At 42.1% G+C, this 25,612-nt stretch overlaps 1 pseudogene; it reads left to right on the top strand.

The window, feature by feature from the left end:
- Positions 1 to 16,275, top strand: part of LOC127907077 (zinc-binding protein A33-like) — a 50,352-nt pseudogene extending 34,077 nt beyond the window's left edge.
- Positions 16,276 to 25,612: the final 9,337 nt, after the last annotated feature.

The raw sequence follows: 25,612 nt of genomic DNA, 5'->3' as shown, positions 1-25,612 counted from the left end.
GGCAGCATTCGCGTGAAACTGAAAGCGCGAACCACTGCTTTTAATCAGGGCAAGGTGACTGGTAACATGACCGAATACAAACAGTGTAGCTATTCCCTCCGCAAGGCTATCAAACAAGCTAAGCGTCAGTACAGAGACAAAGTGGAATCTCAATTCAACGGCTCAGACACAAGAGGTATGTGGCAGGGTCTACAGTCAATCACGGACTACAAGAAGAAAACCAGCCCAGTCACGGACCAGGATGTCTTGCTCCCAGGCAGACTAAATAACTTTTTTGCCCGCTTTGAGGACAATACAGTGCCACTGACACGGCCTGCAACGAAAACATGCAGACTCTCCTTCACTGCAGCCGAGGTGAGTAAAACATTTAAACGTGTTAACCCTCGCAAGGCTGCAGGCTCAGACGGCATCCCCAGCCGCGCCCTCAGAGCATGCGCAGACCAGCTGGCCGGTGTGTTTACGGACATATTCAATCAATCCCTATACCAGTCTGCTGTTCACACATGCTTCCTGTTCCCAAGAAAGCTAAGGTAACTTAGCTAAACGACTACCGCCCCGTAGCACTCACTTCCGTCATCATGAAGTGCTTTGAGAGACTAGTCAAGGACCATATCACCTCCACCCTACCTGACACCCTAGACCCACTCCAATTTGCTTACCGCCCAAATAAGTCCACAGGCGATGCAATCTCAACCACACTGCACACTGCCCTAACCCATCTGGACAAAAGGAATATGTGAGAATGCTATTCATCGACTACAGCTCGGCATTCAACACCATAGTACCCTACAAAGCTCGTCATCAAGCTCGAGACCCTGGGTCTCGACCCCGCCCTGTGCAACTGGGTACTGGACTTCCCGACGGGCCGCCCCCAGGTGGTGAGGGTAGGCAACAACATATCCACCCCGCTGATCCTCAACACTGGGGCCCCACAAGGGTGCGTTCTGAGCCCTCTCCTGTACTCCCTGTTCACCCACGACTGCGTGGCCACGCACGCCTCCAACTCAATCATCAAGTTTGCGGACGACACAACAGTGGTAGGCTTGATTACCAACAACGACGAGATGGCCTACAGGGAGGAGGTGAGGGCCCTCGGAGTGTGGTGTCAGGAAAATAACCTCACACTCAACGTCAACAAAACTAAGGAGATGATTGTGGACTTGAGGGAACACCCCACTATCCACATCGATGGAACAGTAGTGGAGAGGGTAGTAAGTTTTAAGTTCCTCGGCATACACATCACAGACAAACTGAATTGGTCCACTCACACAGACCGCATCGTGAAGAAGGAGCAGCAGCGCCTCTTCAACCTCAGGAGGCTGAAGAAATTCGGCTTGTCACCAAAAGCACTCACAAACTTCTACAGATGCACAATCGAGAGCATCCTGGCGGGCTGTATCACCGCCTGGTACGGCAACTGCTCCGCCCACAACCGTAAGGCTCTCCAGAGGGTAGTGAGGTTTGCACAACGCATCACCGGGGGCAAACTACCTGCCCTCCAGGACACCTACACCACCACCGCCATAAAGATCATCAAGGACAACAACCACCCGAGCCACTGCCTGTTCACCCCGCTATCATCCAGAAGGCGAGGACAGTACAGGTGCATCAAAGCTGGGACCGAGAGACTGAAAAACAGCTTCTATCTCAAGGCCATCAGACTGTTAAACAGCCACCACTAACATTGAGTGGCTGCTGCCAACACACTGACTCAACTCCAGCCACTTTAATAATGGGAATTGATGGGAAATGATGTAAAATATATCACTTTAAACAATGCTACCTAATATAATGTTTACATACCCTACATTATTCATCTCATATGTATACGTATATACTGTATTCTATATAATCTACTGCATCCTTATGTAATACATGTATCACTAGCCACTAACTATGCCACTTTGTTTACATACTCATCTCATATGTATATACTGTACTCGATACCATCTACTGTATCTTGCCTATGCTGCTCTGTACCGTCACTCATTCATATATCTTTATGTACATATTCTTTATCCCCTTACACTGTGTATAAGACAGTAGTTTTGGAATTGTTAGTTAGATTACTTGTTGGTTATTACTGCATTGTCGGAACTAGAAGCACATGCATTTCGCTTCACTCGCATTAACATCTGCTAGGCCCACACACTGGGGAGTCAGACCCACCCACTGAGGTGTCAGACCCAATCAGAATTCATTTTTCCCCACAAAAGGGCTTTATTACATACAGAAATACTCATCAGAATCCCCTCTCCCCCTCCTCAGATGATCCCCCAGCTAAAGAAGCGGGATGTGGAGGTCCTAGGCTGGCATGGTGACACGAGGTCTGCGGTTGTGAGGCCGGTTGGATGTACTACCAAATTCTCTAAAACTACGTTAGAGGCGGCTTTTGGTAGAGATATTAACATAACATTCTCTGGAACAGCTCTTTTGGATATCCCTGCAGTCAGCATGCCAATTGAATACTCCCCCCTTCCATGGGTTATCTGGCCTGCGGAGGTGCCATTTACCCCGGTAGAAGGTTATGGCATATTTTAAAATTAATTGTATCATTCTATTTAGAAATTCTTTAGTGAGTAATATTTAAAGTCTTATTTTCATTATTTTAATGAATTATGGGGGTGTGTGGGGGGGGGGGGTGTTTAATAAATAAATACAAATATTGGAATATAACACTGGAATGGAATATAACATTAAATAACATTGGAATATAACATTTAATAGCAATAGCAAAAGGCTATAAAGTATAAAGTACTATAAAGTAACAGGGGTTAGTTCCCCCTTAATGGGGGGTGTTAGTTTCCCCTAACACAATCATCCAACATATTACTACTTCACTCAAAAAGTATCTACATTTTTCACAAATAAACAAGTGGATTATTTATCTCAAGGCTTTCCTACTTGTGCATATATCTATGTAAAAACAGTCATAGATCTAACTTCATTGCGATATATCTACAACTTTTTCCAAATTTCAAGATCAACTTACCACAAAATCGTTTTGTTGAAATATTTCCAAAAGTTGTGATGACACAGAACATTTTTTTGTTGAGCGAGAGCAGTGGCAGCCAGGGAAAGTCTTGGGGAAAGAATTGTGACATCTTGTGGTCTTAATGTGAATTATGGGGGTGGGGAGTACAGTTACCCCAGGGGGCTAGTTACTCTAATGATCATGCCGTTTAATCAGCTTCTTGATATGCCACACCTGTCAGGTGGATGGATTATCTTGGCAAAGGGGAAATGCTCACAAACTTGTGCACAACATTTGAGCGAGATAAAACAAAAGTCCCCAGGGCCTGTGATTTCTTAATCCTGCCTTGTTTGTGTGCGCTACATCGCATGCACTAGTTTTTATCCACAACTCCTTTTGGTGGAAACACACCACTGATGGGGAAATGCGCATAATTTATTTATGCTGATTTTAAAATATTCTCTTGAAAATGTGTCACCAATTGGATGGAAAATCTGGATGCGAAAGAAACACACACCTGTTTAGGAAAGGTGCTGGCTAGCGGAGCAGAACACTTGAATAAGAAAAGGAGATCCTCACACTCTTGGAGCTCAGACGCAATATTTTTTATAACCAACAGACAAGCTGTCTTCATCAGGGTATAATGACAATACTTCGGGTGACTAATTTAAATTGTTTGAAATGTGTGGACCAAGAAACCAGGCAGTATCTGGTGTGACCATGATTTTCCTCATGCAGCTCGACACATCTCCTTCGCAAAGAGCTACTGATTGTGGCCTGTGGAATGTTGCCCACTCCTCTTCAATGGCTGTGCAAAGTTCCTGGATATTGGAAGGACCTGGAACATGCTGTCGTACATGTCAATCCAGAGCATCCCAAACTTGCTCAATGGGTGACATGTCTGGTGATTATGCAGGCCATTGAAGAACTGGGACATTTTCAGCTTCCAGGAATTGTGTACAGATCCTTGCGACATGGGGCCGTGCATTATTATGCTGAAACACGAGGTGATGGCAGCAGATGAATGGCACAACAATGGGCCTCAGGATCTCATCACAGTATCTCTGTGCATTCAAATTGCCATCAATAAAATGCATTTGTCCATAGCTTATGCCTGGTATTACCATAACCCCACCGCCACATTGGGGCACTCTGTTTACAAGGTTGACATCATCCACACGATGCCATACACATTGTCTGCAGTTGCGAGGCTGGTTGGACATATTGCCAAATTCTCTAAAAGGACGTTGGAGGCGGCTTATGGTATTGAAATGAACATCCAATTGCACACTCCTTCAACATGTATCGTCTATGGCATTGTGTTGTGTGACAAAACTGTACATTTTTTAAAGTAGACTTTTATTGTCCCCAGCACAAGGTGCAGCTGTGTAATAACCATGCTGTTTAATCAGCTTCTTAATATGCCACACTTGTCAGAAGACTGAATTATCTTGGTAAAAGAGAAATGCTCACTAACAGGGATGTAAACCCATTTGTGCATAACATTTTTGAGAAATACGATTTTTGTGTGAATGCAACATTTCTGGGTTCTTTTATGAAACATGGGACCAACACTTTACATGTTGTATGTATATTTTTGTTCAGTGCATGTAGCTAGAGTCTAAAATAAGGACTTGGAGATAAGGAGGCTGCAAAAGCTTAACTTGCAGATACAGGAAGGTAATTGAGCAGTGGAAAGTATCCATCTTTCTTCTACAAAGTCATTGTACCCCGAGAACAATATGAATTTGGAGAAAATGACCGGTGTTCCCATTTAACCTTATACTGCAGTGGGCTAAATCAGGGTGTTTCTTGGTCATCTTAAACAAATCTACTTTGAAACAAAAGTATACACCTCACACACATGATTATTGGCTTAAAAAAAGAAGACACATGTACCATGTCAGATATAGAGTTGAAATGTATTCCATTTTGAGTTTGCATTCCAATATTGCACTTTATAAACACATCACAAAACACTGAAATATAACAAAATTGTTTGATATAGAAACACTGGATATTCTGTGGGTTTTTTAAACAATGTTAATCAATTGTGAAAAATATGATTAACATTCCACCCATCAGGCTGTTGTGGAAATTATTACACAGGGACACTCAAAGTCAATCTTAAATTATTAATTGTTTATTGTCAGCGCGCTGGAGAGCTTCCAACAAACTTGATGCACTATTGTGAACGTCTGTCTGTCAGGAGCTCTGCTGGGGCAGTCCCAGAGGTTGTCTTATATACATGTAACGGCTCTCGTTGGTGGTAGAAAAAGTAGACCAAGGCGCAGCGTGGAAGGTGTTCATGATTTGAATGTAAAAAACACTAAAACAAAATAACAAAATTGAAAACGAAGAGTTCTGTCAGGCAACAGTAACTAAACAGAAAACAAGATCCCACAACCTAATGGTGGGAAAAAGGGCTGCCTAAGTATGATCCCCAGTAAGAGACAATGATAGATAGCTGCCTGATTGGGAACCACACTCGGCCAAAAACAAAGAAACAGAAAACATAGAATTTCCCACCCGAGTCACACCCTGACCTAACCAAACATAGAGAATAATAAGGATATCTAAAGTCAGGGTGTGACAATACAGCTATACACAGACAACTTATATTTACATGATTTAACATAATTAATTAATCACACCCATTTTGTTTCATTCATGTGACCGATCAATACTGTTTCATATCATGTGACAGACCGATACCTCACAAGGCTTTTTCTCTAAGCTGAGACCTTGAAACTGAGATATATTTTGTTCTCAAAACAAAGTTCTGGGCATACTGCAAAATTGCAGCTACTGATAGTGGGGATTCGTTCAGTCAGTCACTTGCAGGAACACAGGTAATGGTTATTAGAAAAGCACATGAATGGAATACAGAAATGTGTTATTAGAAAATAACAAACATTACAAATGTCCAGCACAAGGCCACTAGGTCATTTGACTGCAGGACATGGCTCGTGTGTTAATCAAATGTTTAATCTTTGAACTTTCTGTAACAGAGGTAGATTCGTTGAAGAAATTTGACTTTTGAAAATAAAGTGACAGCTCTAGTGTGCATAACGTCCTGTATGTAAAATCACCTTTGCCATCGATTACAGCTGTGAGTCTTTCTGGGTAAGTATTTAAGAGCTTTGCACACCTGGATTGTACAATATTTGCCCATTTATTCTTTAAAAAACTCTTCAAGCTCTGTCACGTTTGTTGTTGATTATTGCTAGACAGCCATTTTCATGTCTTGCCATAGATTTTCAATCCGATTTAAGTCAAAACTTTAACTAGGCCACTCAGTGTCATCAATGATGTTTTGGATTTTTGTGTTGGCAGTATTACTTTAGTGCCTTATTGCAAACAGGATGCATGTTTAGGAATATTTATATTCTGTACAGGCTTCCTTTTTTTTACTCTGTCATTTATGTTACTAGTATGGAGTAACTACAGTGTTGTTGACCCATCCTCAGTTATCTCCCATTGCAGCCATTTAACCTCTGTAACTGTTATAAATCCCCATTAGACTCATGATGAAATTACTGAGCTGTTTCCTTCCCCTCCGGGCAGCTGAGTTAGAAAGGGTGCCTGTTTATGTATTTGTAATGACTGGGATACACCATCCAAAGTGTAATTAATAACTGCACCATGTTCAAAGGGATATTCAATGTCTGCTATTTACCCATCTACCAATAGGTGCCCTTCTTTGCGAACCATTGGAAAACCTCCCTGGTTTTTGTGGATGAATCTGTGCTTGAATTTCACTGCTCGACTGTAGGACCTTGCAGATAATTGTATGTGTGGGGTATATAGATGAGGTAATCATTTAAAAATCATGGTGAACACTATTATTGCACACTGAGGGAGTCCATGCAACTTATTATGTGACTTGTTGCACATGTTTCATCCTGAACTTATTTATTTACTTAAAATAGTTGAATGTTTATTGACTCAAGCCATTCAACTTTACATTTTTTATAAATGTATTGTAATGGACATTTTTATGTTAGTGCTTTCTTATAACAAATGTCTGTGTTCTATTCATGTGCTGTTCTATAAACCCATTTCCGTGTTCATGCAAGAATGCTGACTGAACAAATCCTCACTATCAGTAGCTGCAACTTGGCAGTATGCCCAGACCTTGTTTTCAGAAGAAAAGAAAGAGGTCTCAGTTTGAAATGAAAAATGTCTCAGTTTCAAGGTTTCAGCTGAGAGAAAAGAAGCCTCATGAGGTATTGATCTATCACATGTTATGAACCAGTATTGGTAGGTCACATGAATTAAACAAAATGGTAATGATTAATTAATTATGCTAAATCATGCAAATATAACTTGTCTGTTTATAGCCGTATATAAGACAACCGCTGAGACTTCCCAGGAAGAGCTCCTGATTGGCATGTGTACTATGGTAAATTGAGTTGGTTAGAACCTCTCCAGCACACTGACAAATAAATAATGATTAATTTAACTTTGACTTTGAGTGTCCCTGTGTAAGAATGTCCACAACAATTTGGCATCACGAACAGCATGATTGATTCAGCCTACAGAGCTTTCCAGTGGGGGTCTGCGAGGAAAACCGGTGGAGCATTTTGTGAAGCGTGAGGGGAATTCCCGTCTGACCAAAAGAGGACGAGGACCCGCCCAGACCAAACCCTTACTGTGAGCTGACCAGGAGCTGACCAGGAGGATACACATCAACCACAAAAATTTAAATGAATCTGTATAAAATAAAATAAAAATATAAAACCAATCAAATTTAACATAAAGATGTAGAAGGAGGGTTCCACTAGCCTACAAAATAACACAAGGTGTTTTTGAATACGGGGAGTTATTTACATGTACGGGAAGCGGCAAGACTAAAGAGCCTATAGAAACCATAGCGTTTATGACTATATAAACTATTGATACTATGATGCTGAGGGACTATAGATGCTGTAGGGACCATAGATTGCTATAACTATAGGGACTATGGATGCTATTGGGACTATGGATGCTTAGGGACGACAAATGTTCAGGGATCATGGATACTGTAAAGACTATGGCGACTGTAGAGACTATAGAGGAACCGTTGAAGATACATATGAAATGAAGAGGGCTAGAGTTAGTCTTAGAGAGAAGACTAGAGCGAGGACAAGTAATGGTACCATGCCACGACAGCTGTCTGTAGGTATTTACAGTGCCTTGCGAAAGTATTCGGCCCCCTTGAACTTTGCGACCTTTTGCCACATTTCAGGCTTCAAACATAAAGATATAAAACTGTATTTTTTTGTGAAGAATCAACAACAAGTGGGACACAATCATGAAGTGGAACGACATTTATTGGATATTTCAAACTTGGGCATACAAAATTATTCAGCCCCTTAAGTTAATACTTTGTAGCGCCACCTTTGCTGTGATTACAGCTGTAAGTCGCTTGGGGTATGTCTCTATCAGTTTTGTACATCGAAAGACTGAATTTTTTCCCCATTCCTCCTTGCAAAACAGCTCGAGCTCAGTGAGGTTGGATGGAGAGCATTTGTGAACAGCAGTTTTCAGTTCTTTCCACAGATTCTCGATTGGATTCAGGTCTGGACTTTGACTTGGCCATTCTAACACCTGGATATGTTTATTTTTGAACCATTCCATTGTAGATTTTGCTTTATGTTTTGGATCATTGTCTTGTTGGAAGACAAATCTCCGTCCCAGTCTCAGGTCTTTTGCAGACTCCATCAGGATTTCTTCCAGAATGGTCCTGTATTTGGCTCCATCCATCTTCCCATCAATTTTAACCATCTTCCCTATCCCTGCTGAAGAAAAGCAGACCCAAACCATGATGCTGCCACCACCATGTTTGCCAGTGGGGATGGTGTGTTCAGGGTGATGAGCTGTGTTGCTTTTACGCCAAACATAACGTTTTGCATTGTTGCCAAAAAGTTCAATTTTGGTTTCATCTGACTTTTGGTTTCATTCAACTTTAAACAACACTTTTTATGGATATCTTTAAGAAATAGCTTTGTTCTTGCCACTCTTCCATAAAGGCCAGATTTGTGCAATATACGACTGATTGTTGTCCTATGGACAGAGTCTCCCACCTCAGCTGTAGATCTATGCAGTTCATCCAGAGTGATCATGGGCCTCTTGGCTGCATCTCTGATCAGTCTTCTCCTTGTATGAGCTGAAAGTTTAGAGGGACGGCCAGGTCTTGGTAGATTTGCAGTGGTCTGATACTCCTTCCATTTCAATATTATCGCTTGCACAGTGCTCCTTGGGATGTTTAAAGCTTGGGAAATCTTTTTGTATCCACATCCGGCTTTAAACTTCTTCACAACAGTATCTCGGACCTGCCTGGTGTGTTCCTTGTTCTTCATGATGCTCTCTGCGCTTTTAACGGACCTCTGAGACACTCACAGTGCAGGTGCATTTATACGGAGACTTGATTACACACAGGTGGATTGTATTTATCATCATTAGTCATTTAGGTCAACATTGGATCATTCAGAGATCCTCACTGAACTTCTGGAGAGAGTTTGCTGCACTGAAAGTAAAGGGGCTGAATAATTTTGCACGCCCAATTTTTCAGTTTTTGATTTGTTAAAAAAGTTTGAAATATCCAATAAATGTTGTTCCACTTCATGATTGTGTCCCACTTGTTGTTGATTCTTCACAAAAAAATACAGTTTTATATCTTTATGTTTGAAGCCTGAAATGTGGCAAAAGGTCGCAAAGTTCAAGGGGGCCGAATACTTTCGCAAGGCACTGTATAAGAAAAATGTCTACATGGTCTGCAGCCACTGGTAGAGAATAGCATAAAGTGCACACTGTGCTATTTTATATGTATAGTGAAGATGCATATGGTGCGTAGGAGGTAATGACAGAGAATTGTTGAAGATGCACACCATTTTGGATAAGCATGCTCCGTTCAAAAATGCAGAACCAAGAACAGATACAGCCCTTGGTTCACTCCAGACCTGACTGCCCTCGACCAGCACAAAAACATCCTGTGGCGGACTGCAATAGCATCAAATAGCCCCGTGATATGCAACTGTTCAGGGAAGTCAGGAACCAATACACGCAGTCAGTCAGGAAAGCTAAGGCCAGCTTCTTCAGGCAAAAGTTTGCATCCTGTAGCTCCAACTCCAAAAAGTTCTGGGACACTGTGAAGTCCATGGAGAACAAGAGCACCTCCTCCCAGCTGCCCACTGCACTGAGGCTAGGAAACACGGTCTCCACCGATAAATCCATGATTATCGAAAACTTCAATAAGCACTTCTCAACGGCTGGCCATGCCTTCCGCCTGGCTACTCCAACCTCGGCCAACAGCTCCGCCCCCCCGTAGTTCCTCACCCAAGCCTCTCCAGGTTCTCCTTTACCCAAATCCAGATAGCAGATGTTCTGAAAGAGCTGCAAAACCTGGACCCGTACAAATCAGCTGGGCTTGACAATCTGGACCCGCTATTTCTGAAACTATCTGCCGCCATTGTCGCAACCCCTATTACCAGCCTGTTCAACCTCTCTTTCATATCGTCTGAGATCCCCAAGGATTGGAAAGCTGCCGCAGTCATCCCCCTCTTCAAAGGGGGAGACACCCTGGACCCAAACTGCTATAGACCTATATCCATCCTGCCCTGCCTATCTAAGGTCTTCGAAAGCCAAGTCAACAAACAGGTCACTGACCATCTCGAATCCCACCGTACCTTCTCCGCTGTGCAATCTGGTTTTCCGAGCCGGTCACGGGTGCACCTCAGCCACACTCAAGGTACTAAATGATATCATAACCGCCATCGATATAAGACAGTACTGTGCAGCCGTCTTCATCGACCTCGCCAAGGCTTTCGACTCTGTCAATCACCAAATTCTTATCGGCAGATTCAACAGCCTCAGTTTTTCGGATGACTGCCTTGCCTGGTTCACCAATTACTTTGCAGACAGAGTTCAGTGTGTCAAATCAGAGGGCATGCTGTCCAGTCCTCTGGCAGTCTCTATGGGGGTGCCACAGGGTTCAATTCTCGGGCCGACTCTTTTCTCTGTATATATCAATGATGTTGCTCTTGCTGCGGGCGATTCCCTGATCCACCTCTACGCAGACGACACCATTCTATATACTTTCGGCCCGTCATTGGACACTGTGCTATCAAACCTCCAAACGAGCTTCAATGCCATACAGCACTCCTTCCGTGGCCTCCAACTGCTCTTAAACGCGAGTAAAACCAAATGCATGCTTTTCAACCGATCGCTGCCTGCACCCGCATGCCCGACTAGCATCACCACCCTGGATGGTTCCAACCTTGAATATGTGGACATCTATAAGTACCTAGGTGTCTGGCTAGACTGCAAACTCTCCTTCCAGACTCACATCAAACATCTCCAATCAAAAATCAAATCCAGAGTCGGCTTTCTATTCCGCAACAAAGCCTCCTTCACTCACGCTGCCAAGCTTACCCTAGTAAAACTGACTATCCTACCGATCCTCGACTTCGGCGATGTCATCTACAAAATGGCTTCCAACACTCTACTCAGCAAACTGGATGCAGTCTATCACAGTGCCATCCGTTTTGTCACTAAAGCACCTTATACCACCCACCACTGCGACTTGTATGCTCTAGTCGGCTGGCCCTCACTACATATTCGTCGCCAGACCCACTGGCTCCAGGTCATTTACAAGTCCATGCTAGGTAAAGCTCCGCCTTATCTCAGTTCACTGGTCACGATGGCAACACCCATCCGTAGCACGCGCTCCAGCAGGTGTATCTCACTGATCATCCCTAAAGCCAACACCTCATTTGGCCCCCTTTCGTTCCAGTACTCTGCTGCCTGTGACTGGAACGAATTGCAAAAATCGCTGAAGTTGGAGACTTTTATCTCCCTCACCAACTTCAAACATCAGCTATCCGAGCAGCTAACCGATCGCTGCAGCTGTACATAGTCTATAGGTAAATAGCTCACCCTTTTTCACCTACCTCATTCCCATACTGTTTTTATACTGTTTTTATTTATTTACTTTTCTGCTCTTTTGCACACCAATATCTCTACCTGTACATGCCCATCTGATCATTTATCACTCCAGTGTTAATCTGCAAAATTGTATTATTCGTCTACCTCCTCATGCCTTTTGCACACATTGTATATAGACTGCCCATTTTTTTCTACTGTGTTATTGACTTGCTAATTGTTTACTCCATGTGTAACTCTGTGTTGTCTGTTCACACTGCTATGCTTTATCTTGGCCAGGTCGCAGTTGCAAATGAGAACTTGTTCTCAACTAGCCTACCTGGTTAAATAAAGGTGAAATAAAAAAAAAAAAAATAAAAACTGGTAATAAGGGAGATTACCGAGTGTGTTTGGGAATAGTACTAAGTGGATGTGGATGTGAAAGTTGTGTATTGAATTTGGAAAATAAGCTGATTGATTGACATTTGGGTGATTAGCTCCTTGGAATTTGGATAATAAAATGATTGATTGAAATTTGAATGTTTAAAGAGATTGAAATGTGGATATTAAGCTGACTGTACAGAGTGAATGAAAGCTTATCAGGGGACTAGCTCCAGTATGAAAGAGGATTACTGAGTGCGTGAAAGAATGGATACCCCAACCAGTTCTGTGTGGGCTGAGTTTTTTAGATCTATAGGTAGTGAGCACTGACAGGAGAAGCCATTGAAAGATATTTGTACCTCTCGGGCTGCTGCGCTGTGATTGTTGCTGTAGTGTGGAGGTGAAAACCTAAAGATGTATACATTTCTAAATGTATACAAATGCATAATGGGTTACTAGAGATAAAGTAACAGAATATTTGTATAATGGGTTATTACGATGATGATCTGATGAAGTAAGAATAGACAAAATACATATATACAGCTTGCACAGACCACATGCAGATGTTCGTAAGTGGTGTAAAAAGGTATTCTGTTCAGAGTGGTCCCTTTATGGATCCTTTGATGAAGATGAGGTTAAAGCATTGAACGGGACTTGATTTACCACTAACCAATAAAACTATACATGCTTATGTGATTTCCTCCACCCTGGTACGACATTTTTAAATAAGCCCGTATCCTGTTAAATAGAACCAATGATTTTCTGTCTTCACCTACTCAATTGTTTAAAGTGTTAGGTAGTGACTTATTATGGACAGAGCATGACATCTACTGGGGACTGATAAAGTGCCAACCCAGTTAATACATATTGATCCCTCCAAAGCATTACATAGGAATCTTAAAATAATAGACATTTAATAAATATTGAAGCAGAAAGTGAATATCCGACAGAGATTGGTAAAAAAAGATATATATAGAGTAACTTTTTGAAGGTATACTAAAATGAAAACAATGCCTTCCAATATGGAGAAAGTTATCATGTTTGTTTTAAACTTTGCAATAGGGGGAAAAGCAGAACATTGTTTGAGTGTGATCCGTGTGAATTAGGAGTAGTGATTGAGATTATTTTTTGTTTTACTGGAAAGAGGCGGTTTTAGTAGAAGTAAAGAGATTATGGAGACTATTGAAAGTAACAAAGTGAATGGTAATTGGCTTTCAGATAGCAATCCAATAAGGCAATAATCTTAGTAATTTGAAGGAGTAAGACAGACGAATTGAGCATTGGGACTGATATTAAATTAGATGCTGCTAACTCTTCAAGGCCTGGTCCACTGCTCTCGTGGTTAAGTCATCTGTTGTTTGGGTTAGAGATAACCTTTCTGTGGAACAATAGATAGCCGCCAGTACACACTGAACTCAAACAGGCTGTGACCGACGCAGTGGGGAAATTAGGGACAGTTTGTACAGAATTACATGTCAATGCAACTGCGAAAGATTACGATTACAAGAAAGTTTGTTTACCTTAGAAGGTGCCCAATTCAGCTTTATGGGACACTCTATCATCTGATGTGTCTGAAGTATAAATGTGTCTGAAGTATAATTCTGTATACGCATGGGTTTATCGAGACTTCCTGCCCAAGATGCAGTAAACTCGATAAATGATTAAGAGTTTTTAGGGCGGAAAACTAAGTACATGTTTATTTTCTTTCTGATGGAATGTCTGCTACCAAGTTTTTTTTGAATGTTTATCAAATATTCTATATCTATCCCTTTGAAACGCTTCCTTAGGAGAGCAGTTAAAAGTGCCCTGATTTCAGCAGTTAAGGAAACTCCCAAATTAAGCTTAGGCCTTGCTATGCTGTTTGTGTTTACCCTACGATTTTTGCTACACACACATCAGCACCCACAAACAACCCACCTATTAATTAATATTTGTTAGTGGTTAATATTCTGTTTGATTTAGAAGTGTGGGGTCTTTTATTTGGTTTTAGTGTGTTCTTTGTGGGCTATATACTCAGCCTTGTCTCAGGATGGTAAGTTGGTGGTTGAAGATATCCCTCTAGTGGTGTGGGGGCTGTGCTTTGGCAAAGTGGGTGGGGTTATATCCTTCCTGTTTGGCCATGTCTGGGGCTATCCTCGGATGGGGCCACAGTGTCTCCTGACCCCTCCTGTCTCAGCCTCCAGTATTTATGCTGCAGTAGTTTATGTGTCGGGGGGCTAGGGTCAGTTTGTTATATCTGGAGTACTTCTCCTGTCCTATTCGGTGTCCTGTGTGAATCTAAGTGTGCGTTCTCTAATTCTCTCCTTCTCTCTTTCTTTCTCTCTCTCGGAGGACCTGAGCCCTAGGACCATGCCCCAGGACTACCTGACATGATGACTCCTTGCTGTCCCCAGTCCACCTGACCGTGCTGCTGCTCCAGTTTCAACTGTTCTGCCTTATTATTATTCGACCATGCTGGTAATTTATGAACATTTGAACATCTTGGCCATGTTCTGTTATAATCTCCACCCGGCACAGCCAGAAGAGGACTGGCCACCCCACATAGCCTGGTTCCTCTCTAGGTTTCTTCCTAGGTTTTGGCCTTTCTAGGGAGTTTTTCCTAGCCACCGTGCTTCTACGCCTGCATTGTTTGCTGTTTGGGGTTTTAGGCTGGGTTTCTGTACAGCACTTTGAGATATCAGCTGTTTCTCTGGACTGCCACCACAGCTTATGTTCCAGCTGCCTGGACAAATACTGGGATCAGACCAAAAACAAGAACTGTCTTGTCTGTAAGAGGAAATCTTCTAAGGATGCTGCAATTCATTTTTCATTAAAGGAGCTGGCTGACAAATATGCAGGGATATAGAACGCAGGAGGGTCCAGGGAAGGGAGAAATGATAGTTATCCAAAGGATGACAGAGAGACAATTTGTAGTAAACATACAGATGAACCAAAGTGGTTATGTAAGGTTAAGCAGAGAGCTGTGGGTCACAAATGTGAATCTCCTGATGACCATGGACACACATTCATACCCTTACAGCAAGACCTGAAGGAAAAACTAACATCTGTTTTAGTCACTGCAGGACAAGTAGACCAAATGTGAAGACTTAAGGAGACATGTAATGCTCCAGGGAGCAGCTGGGAGCGACAGAGAGGCAGATCAGGGGGAGCTTGAGAAGCTTCACCAGTTCCTGAGAGAGGAAGAGGAGGCCAGACTGACTGCACGGAGGGAGGAAGAGAAGGAGAAGGGTAAGATGATCGCCAGAGAGAAAGAACATTCAGGACCAGATCACCTCTCTTACAGAAATCATCCCTGCTGGGAAACAGAACCTGCGGAAACAGAATGTGTCATCTCCCAAGCTACAAACACACCCAGACAAGCTCCAGAGCCCAGTTCACACTGCCAGATCCACAGCTGGTCTCAGGAGCACTGGTAGATGTGGTCAAACACCTGGGAAATCTGCAGTTCATAGTCTGGAAGAAGATACGAAGGATTGTCAAGTACACTCTTGTGATTCTGGACTCCAATACTGCTGAATGTAGGCTCTCTCCGTCTGATGATCTGACCACTGTGAGACATTTAGAAAAAAGGCAGCAGCTCCCTGACAACCCAGAGAGGAACAACATTTACGCCAATGTTCTGGGCTCTGAAGGGTTCAGGTCAAGAAAAGACAGCTGGGAGATTGAGGTAGGGGACCACTCTCACTGGTATATAGGTGTGGAGTCAATCAACAGGAAGAAGGAAATATTTGCAACCACGGTGTATAGATACTAATCCATATATTTGAGGAGAGGTAAATATAGTGCAGGCGATAAGTCTCACACTGAAGAGGGAACCCCAGAGGACCAGTGTGCAGCTGGACTATGACAAGAGGGAGGTGTCTTTCTACGACCTGAAAGACATAACACACATCTACAAATACACGTTTACTGAGAGAATGTACCCATACCTCTCTAATGGAAAGTTTGGTGATGCTGACCATCCTGATATACATATATGCCAATCAGAGGTCTCTCTGACAGTGATGTTGTCCTGATAAGGGGGGAGTGAGAGAGATGGAGAGAGGAAGTAACATTTCTTCTACAGATTATGTAATATCTGAGAGAGGAGTTGAAATAGTACTTTGTTTATACAAGTTCTTTCTCCACAGGTCTGATCTGTGACCTTCATGTTGAAGACATTTTATTAAATGATGCTCTCAAACTATGATCCTACTGCACAAATTGTTAATGTTAAAATTAAGATTATTATATTTTTAAATATTTTAAAATATTGAATCAATATGCCTTATCTGTATATGCTTTGCTAATCACTCTGTATCAAATCTTCATGCTCGTGAGCAATTTCCAAACACCTGAAGGTACCACGTTCATGTGTACAAACAATAGTATGCAAGTATAAACACCATGGGACCACGCAGCCATCATACCACTCAGGAAGGAGAGGCGTTCTGTCTCCTAGAGATGAATGTACTTTGGTGCGAAAAGTGCAAATCAATCCCAGAACAACAGCAAAGGACTTTGTGAAGATGGAGGAAACAGGTACAAAAGTATCTATACCCACAGTAAAAAGAGTCCTAAATCGACATAACCTGAAAGGCCGCTCAGCAAGGAAGAAGCCACTGCTCCAAAACCGCCATAAAAAAGCCAGACTACGGTTTGCAACTGCACATGGGGACAAAGATCGTTATTTTTGGAGAAATGTCCTCTGGTCTGATGAAACAAAAATAGAACTGTTTGGCCTTAATGACCATTGTTATGTTTGGAGGAAAAAGGGGAGGCTTGTAAGCCGAAGAACACCATCCCAACCATGAAGCACGGGAGTGACAGCATCATGTTGTGGGGGTGCTTTGCTGCACGAGGGACTGGTGCACTTCACAAAATAGATGGCATTATGAGAATGGAAAATTATGTGGATATATTGAAGTAATATCTCAAGACATCAGTCAGGAAGTTGAAGCTTGGTCGCAAATGGACAATGACAACAAGCATACTTCCAAAGTTGTGGCAAAATGGCTTAAGGACAACAAAGTCAAGGTATTGGAGTGGCCATGACAAAGCACTGACCTCAATCCTATAGCAAATTTGTGTGCAGAACTGAAATAGCATGTGCTAGCAAGGAGGCCTACAAACCTGACTCAGTTACACCAGCTCTGTCAGGAGGAATGGGCCAAAATTCAAGGTTACCTGAAACATTTTACCCAAGTTAAACAATTTAAAGGCAATGCTACCAAATACTAATTGAGTGTATGTAAACGTCTGACCCACTGGGAATGTGATGAAGAAATAAAAGCTGAAATAAATCATTCTCTCTTACTATTATTCTGACATTTCACATTCTTAAAATAAAGTGGTGATCCTAACTGACCTAAGACAGGGACTTTTTACTAGGATTAAATGTCAGGAATTGTGAAATACTGAGTTTAAATGTATTTGGCTAAGGTTTATGTAAACTTCCGACTTCAACTGTATATTGTTAGAATTCCATAGGCGTTATTGTGTTAATTGAAAAGTTAATTCATTGTGCACTAATGTGCAGGTCGAGAATGATTCGTTCTTTTGAACGACTCAAGTGTCAGCCCCGGAGGACTATGCTCTCAGATGCAAGGTTTTGCATATCATGGAGAGGCCAGAGATAGCCAGACTAGTAAATTGGGCTAAGGGACAGAAGTTGGGTGTTGGAGAAAGGCCATCTGTGCATTACAGCGGATGAAGGCACTGTATAACAGTGGTGAGGAAGAACGGTGCCAAGTACAAACCGTACTCTGCTGTCTCTGATGGCTTAGAAATTGAACCTGATGAGAGTGATGATGGTTGCATGGATGGATGACCACCTGTGGTTGCAGGTGTGGTGAAGACTTCTGAGTCTGAGCCTCGCCCTGGTGGTCATGCAAACGATGATTCTAGCCCAGTGGGAGTTACATTTTTGGAGAAAATTGGTCCTGCCTTTTGGCTGACCCATATTTAGTCTCAGGCTGGGTAGAAAATAGTTTGGGTACTGTTAAATAGGTGAAGGTAGCTCTAAGTGTACAAGATATGTGACTTGCTTTGCTCTCTGGAGCAGGGCGCCTTTGAAAGGAATGATTATTGGGTGTTGAGGTGGAATGAAAGATTGAAAGATTACCTGTGTCTATGATGCCCGCCGTTTGGTATGACGTAGACCCGGTGGGGAGCATGGTGAAACAGAGAAAGACACGGTCTGTCCTTTTGAGGTTTGAATCCGTCTTTACCTGACAACGTCATTTTAGCATATATCAGTTATCCCGTGAGAGCTTTTGTGCTGAACCCACTAAGGTGTTTAAGATGCCAAGATTAAGGTTATGTTGCAGCAGTGTGTAGGAGGGAGATTCTGAGATGTGAGAAGTGTACAAGAGGGCATGAGACAAAGGAATGTGTAGTATTGATGTAAAAAAAAACATGTGTGTATCAACAGTGGGGGTGCCAATGTTGCTGGTGATCAAAGTGTCCTGTGTGAGAGAGACAGGTTGAGGTTACCAGGGTCAGAATAGAACAGAAGGTGAGACAGTGAAGAGAGTAAAGGAGGATGGGTCAAGGGTGAGTAGTAGGCATAGGCCAATACAGAGGTGGCATGGGCCAAAATGTGGTCCTTTGTAGCTCAGTTGGTAGTACATGGCGCTTGTAACGCCAGAGTAGTGGGTTTGATTCTCAGGACCAGCCATATGTAAAATCTATGTACGCATGACCGTAAGTTGCTTTGGATAAAATGTTACATTATATACAAATTTGTGCTTCAGTAAGGTTGGCTTCTTAGCATTCATTGCCATGGTTATCAAGTGTACTGTAGAAATGCAAAGTATGTCATAGAAAATAGATGTGGTGGCAGCTGCAGAGAAGTACTTGGGTGTACGAGGTTTTAATGCAGAAGAGTTACAAGGTGTGTTGAATGAAAGAGTCCCGTCCTCCCAGGTTGTCAGCCTGGTATAGGATCAGTTAGGGTCAAAGTAGTGGAATGAGGTGGTGTGTTTGTATTGTATTTTTATATACATACAGTGTATATATTTTTAGTGGTGTATACTGTAGGTGTAGGGTTAGTTGGTGGTGTTGTTTCCTTTCTCTCATCCCTAAAATTGTTTTTATCACAAAATGCACAAAATGTAACATGATAGGCGGCGGAATGCACAAACAAAATGTGAGAATACTATGATAGACTCAAGAGACATGATTCATTTTTCTGAGTGACTCGTTCATTTTAGTCCTTTGTTTGACCTGCTAGTGGTGGCCGCAATGAGTACTACAGCAGGATTAATTCATGCTCCTCCGGCTCAGCGGCTACAGAGACATGCTCCAGCCATCAACTGTCTGTCATATCCTTGTAGGGAAATATATCATGAGCATATAGAAGAAAAAAACATGTTCAGAACTGATCATTTATTGCATGGTGCAAGAATGACTGCAAATAATTGATTATTGAATGTTATGGACACAGCTTTGCACAACCAAAATACACACAGCCTCTGCTCAACAAACCCGAACATGCGAACGGCATTGTGCTTATCATCTCACGGCAGTCAAGCAATGCGTTTCGCCAAGAGTCGTTCACAATGAGGTCCAGCTGCGGCCACAACTAGATCGTGTTTCAAATGTTTCAAGAAACCTTTTTTGAATGGCTAGCAGTCAACAACTACATCCTGCATTTTATAAAGCACACGTTTACAAGTTTCAGTCACAAATGACAGCTCCAATAAGCCCCTAATGACGTGAACTAGAGGCTTGTAGAATCATGACTCTTTTGAGTTTTCAGTTCATCGTTCATCGGTAGAGGGTCCTGCGTGCTCTGGGCATTACTGGCTCAAATGAGTCGAAAGATTTGTTCTCTTGACTGAAGGAGTCAAAAAGATCTGAGTCAGTAAAAAAAGCCAAACTTCCCATCACTACTGCTGGGGTTCCCTGAGGACAGAATTGAGAACCACTGATTTAGTCAACTGTTCTCAAATGACACCAGACCATACGTGAGTCCATAGTCATAAACAACATGTAATGACATATGTGACGATGTGAACACAACCTCACTTAAGAAAAGACTGAACATTTCCCAAGTTTTGCTCTGTGTATTTATGAATGTACTGTATATTGTGTAAATGGCCCTGTTTTCTATCAACATTTCATCTGGCTATAGAGTGATATATTTTCCACCATTTTGCCTGAATCAGTTGATTGTCTTCAATTGAACATGTGTGTGGAATGTTGGTATGACAACACAGGTTGGGGTCCTTCTGTAGCTCAGTTGGTAGAGCATGGTGCTTGTAACGCCAGGGTAGTGGGTTCGATTCCCGGGACCACCCATACGTAGAATGTATGCACACATGACTGTAAGTCGCTTTGGATAAAAGCGTCTGCTAAATAGCATATATTATTATTATTTATATTATTACAGGTTGGCTAATTGTGGGCTCCTCCCACTAATTGAGTTGATGCACTACAGGTGTTTAAATGTTTGTGGGAGACTGCCAGGTTGAGTGAGAGGTGAGCAAGGAAATACCTGTTTTTTTGTAGGTCTTAATCGGTTTGGGCTGTTTTTATTTATTTAAATAAATCTCACATTTTGAGAAGGAACTGTTCCTGACTTTCAGTGAAACCCTTCACATTAAAAGGTTATCAGCTACCATCATGCCCAAAGGGCAAAGTAAGTTGAAATAGAATTGTATTTAATGTTCTGTCTGTTTTTGTGCAACCCGATACAATTGAGAGCAACACTAGTGTATGTGAAATAAAAAGACCTGCTTAGCTAAAAGCAGCTATGCATCAGCCAGCCTTTTCACAGCAAAACACAACAGATTAGATAAACTGGAATGACTCACGGTTGCACAACAGCTGTGCGCAAGCTACACCCCCAAAATATTGTAATGTGCCTCCACATTTGAATTATCACTAAAAGATAAATGCCCTTTTCTGAACTGCAAAGAACCATTTGAAGGGCTCAGTAATTAGTCATTACAGTTCCACACAGAACATCACCCTTCGCGAAGAACCCTTTTTTTTTTTAAGTGCGTTGCACCGTGGAGAACAGAGTGAGAATCAGATAAATATATTCTACAGACTGACACAGCCAGGAAAACTGCAGAGAAATTAGGTTTTTAAATAGAGGGACTATAAACTAGAAATACGACCTCGGTGTTGTCAGCAGGTGGTGATGTCACTGGCTGGATGCCCTTTGTGTTCATATAATTTTACACTATCTTAAACACAGTACACTGTGTTTTCACCTCAAGTCTTCTGGAACTGATGAAACGGCTTGAATATTGGGGAGTTACTTTAAGAGCTATAGTGCTTTACAATCGCAGGCAATTCTACCCCTTATCAGCTAGTTGTGCCTTATTACATGTGTGTCATCTAGTGGGGTTACAGTGGAACTGCAGGTGTTCTTTACGCATCTTGTTGAGTAAGGCCAGGATTCAATCACATCTGCAGTAATCAGTATTAATTGACCCAAGATTAAAGTACATTTTGAATTGAGACATCTTCTGATCAACTAGAATATTCCTTTTATTTCATAGTGTTTGACCAAAAAGATAAATACAAACCCAGGCTGGATACTGGACTAAAATTATGAGGAGTAGCCTGAGTAATCAGTCTCTCTCTATTGAGGTCACCACAGAGCAGGGGTGCCAAACTCTGTTGGTGTGAATTTCTGAGTTTCTCTCCTCCCTTGTACTTGATTGATCAATTAACTGATTAGTTAGGACCTCACCTGATTGGTTAGGGCTTAAATGGGAACGGCCTCAAACCAACTTCTGTTTTTAAAAGCCTATGTGTGATCAATGTGAGTCAAACAATTATAGTGTCAAATCTGACTAAAGAGTAAATAGGATAATTTTGATCAGTCTCTAATCCAAAACTACATTTGGAAGTGAGTGTATTAAGACAGGTATGGATGAGTTGGGTATCGATTACTTGCATGACACTTTTGCCATTGATGTCCAATAGAGCCCCACAGTGGAGGTATAATAAAACATAGCGATCAAATGGAAATGGTTCCAGTTTTTGTTCCACCAATTTTCCCCATAGAGGATTTTAGAAACACTTATGGGCTGTTCCGTGTAGCATTACCCGGGCGTGACATTTTGATAAGCATGTAAATCTCTCTCTGACAAGGAATTATCAATATATTTGGCTCTACTTATACTCTGATTTGGAAATGCTAATTAGCACCAAAGCAGACAAGCAAAATTACAAGCTCCTGCATGTCATCTCTAGTTAACAGGTGGTGTCAACTTAAATATTGAACAAGACCAGTTACTTCCTGTTAAGGCTAGGGCTGATTTCAGGGTTATACTGTTAACCCACAAAGCATTACATGGACTTTCTCCTACCTATCTCTCCGATTTTGATCCTCCCATAACTACCTTCTCTCGCTCTCTCCGAGGACCATACCTGATGACTCCTGGCTGTCCACCTGGTTGTGCTGCTGATTCAGTTTCTGCTGTTCTAGCTGTTGCTGTGGAACCCTGACCTGTCCTGGACCTGCTGTTTTTGTCTCTCTACCACTGTCTAGACCTCTGCCTGGCTATGAAAAGCCAACTGACATTTACTCCTGAGGTGTTGACCTGCTCCACCCTCTACAACCACTGTGATTATTAGTTGACCCTACTGGTTATCTATGAACATCTTGAATGATCTGGCCTTAATTGAAAACACTCATATGCATATGTTAGAGCTTATGAGCCCAGGCCTAAAAAAAAATGAAATAACCTAAATTAAAATTATAGCCTACCGCATATTACACATGGCGGAAAAACATTAAACAAAACTGATTTAAGCTATCATTGGTCTAGCCTAGACTCCAAAATTAAACCAATTTGAGTAATCGCCTTTGAATGTGGGCTGTATTATGCATCCTGGATGGACTGATTATCTTATGCTACGCTCAAGTGTGTATGTGTGTATCTATCCATGAGTCTGGGAGAGAACGTATAGCTGTAGGCCAGGGATCATCAACTAAACTAAATTCAGCCAAGGCAGGATTATTATTAAAAAAAATTTGGTGAGCGGATGTTCTAGGTGCCGGAACATAATTACTAATCACTCTTCAGCAAGTTTAGTGAAATATGTTTTGTTAAAAAAACATATTACTATTGATGTTACCAAACAGATTTCACTTGGTTTGTCAAATTAAGCACTGGGTAGCCCATAGCATACAGAGGATTACCACCTGTCGGGCAATGGGTACAGGGGAAAAGGGGTGTTGATGGTGTAAGTTTAAAGTTGTAAAACAGTTGGCTATTGTAAAAATGTAGCACGTGTTGAAAGCATTTTACACTGTAATTCCACATCGTAGCGCACAGTCACTCTTTCCAGGGCTGTGGGTGTAATATTCATATGTGTAAACATACTGAATTGTAATTGGATGCATTTTAACGCCATATCATACTGTGCTACGATGGTTAAGACCACCCAAATGGTTAGGTCATCGTCAGTTTTGAGGGGTGATGTTAAACAAACTCAAATATATTTTGGGTTTTGTCGGGCAGCATGAACATGCTCCTCAAACAGTGGTTGATGCATGGAGTGGAATATTTATGGTGGCAGGGAAGCATGCACTATTTGAGTGCACAACGATTTTAAATGTATTTTTTCAGCTGCCACTGTTCTCCATTAGATAATGGGCAATTCTAAATCAAAGCTAGTTTTTTACATATTAGTAAACACAAGATTAAACTAAAGTCTGGTAAAAATATGATCACTTGAGTGAACAGCTGTGCAGCCTGAGACAAGGAACCTTTTGCTATTTTCTCAAATGATCAATATCCTAGTCACACAACGTGTTCAAATACCATGAGACCGGCAGTCTTTTGCATGACAATAACCAGCTGCCAAAATGTCAAGACAGCCACAGCCCCAAGATGAAACACTATAGCTGTCAGAATACCCATACTAACATACTGTATACTACATACTTAATGAGTATATACTATTAGTTCATTTTAGTATACTGTAAACGTAACAGTATCCTTTCAGATGAGCATCCTAGCTCTTCGCCGGTCTACCGGAAGTTGATGCTGTTGCTATGCCACAACAAATTACTAGTTAGACATTTTATGACTTCGGGTGTGTTCTTAAATTTAATCTGGAGAGCCAGAGTGCGCTCGTAAATTCAGAACGTTGTCAGATTGTCCGTTCTGACCTTACAACGGCACCCAAGCTTATGTTGGGTAACTTGCTAGCTACTTCCAGACACAAATGAGAGTGACCACTCGGACCATTTTACTTGCCCTAGCAGAGCTGGTTAGGCAGTTTTCATATTATCCAGAGCGTTGGTGACTACTGTGCTACTGGCAACAATTTAATTCCGCTTTTCTGCTGAGTTTACTGACACCGGCCATATTCAATGGGTGTTGGAAGGTCGTAAATTCCTTATTCTGCGCTCTGGTAAACTCCGACTAAGTGCTCTGAAATCGGAGTAGAAAGCCAGAGCAAATTTACGAAAGCACCCGAATGTCCATTGAGAACGCACGATGACTATACCATTTAGCTAAGCTAAGAATAACGGGAATGATCAAGTCAATAAACGTTGGGTAGGTTGTTAGCCTATAGTTAATATACTGGCAAGTTTGATGTAAAGTCAGCAAAAAAAGAACCGTCCCTTTTTCAGGACCCTGTCTTTCAAAGATAATTCATGAAAATCTAAATAACTTCACAGATCTTCATTGTAAAGGGTTTAAACACTGTTTCCCATGCTTGTTCAATGAACCATAAACAATGAATTAACATGCACCTGTGGAACAGTCTTAAGACACTAACAGCTTACAGAAGGTAGGCAATTAAGGTCAATTAAGGGCGCTACAGGTAGACAGGGTGGACAGCTGATCATCCTCGCAGTGGCAGACTACCTGTAACAACACCTGCACAGGATCGGTATATCCAAACATCACACCTGCGTGACAGGTACAAGATGTCAACTGCCCGAGTTACACCAGTAACGCCAGTACATCAGTAACGCACAATTCCTCCATCAGTGCTCAGACTCTCTGCAATAGGCTGAGAGAGGCAGGACTGAGGGCTTATAGGCCTGTTGTAAGGCAGGTCCTCACCAGACATCACTGGCAACAACGTCGCCTATGGGGACAATCCCACCGTTGCTGGACCAGACAGGACTGGCAAAAAGTACTCTTCACTGATGAGTCACGTTTTTCTCTCACCAGGGGTGATGGTCGGATTCGCGTTTATCGTTGAAAAAAATTGCGTTACACCGAGGACTGTACTTTGGAGCGGGATCGATTTGGAGGTGGAGGGTCCGTCATGGTCTGGGGCAGTGTGTCACAGCATCATCGGAATGAGCTTGTTGTCATTGCAGGCAATCTCAATGCTGTGCGTTACAGGGAAGACATCCTCCTCCCTCATGTGGTACCCTTCCTG

This window comes from Oncorhynchus keta, chromosome 14 (assembly GCF_023373465.1).
Source record: "Oncorhynchus keta strain PuntledgeMale-10-30-2019 chromosome 14, Oket_V2, whole genome shotgun sequence".
Classification (NCBI taxonomy): domain Eukaryota; kingdom Metazoa; phylum Chordata; class Actinopteri; order Salmoniformes; family Salmonidae; genus Oncorhynchus; species Oncorhynchus keta.
Note: the sequence above shows the minus strand (reverse complement) of the source record. Positions and strands in the feature narration are given on the sequence as shown.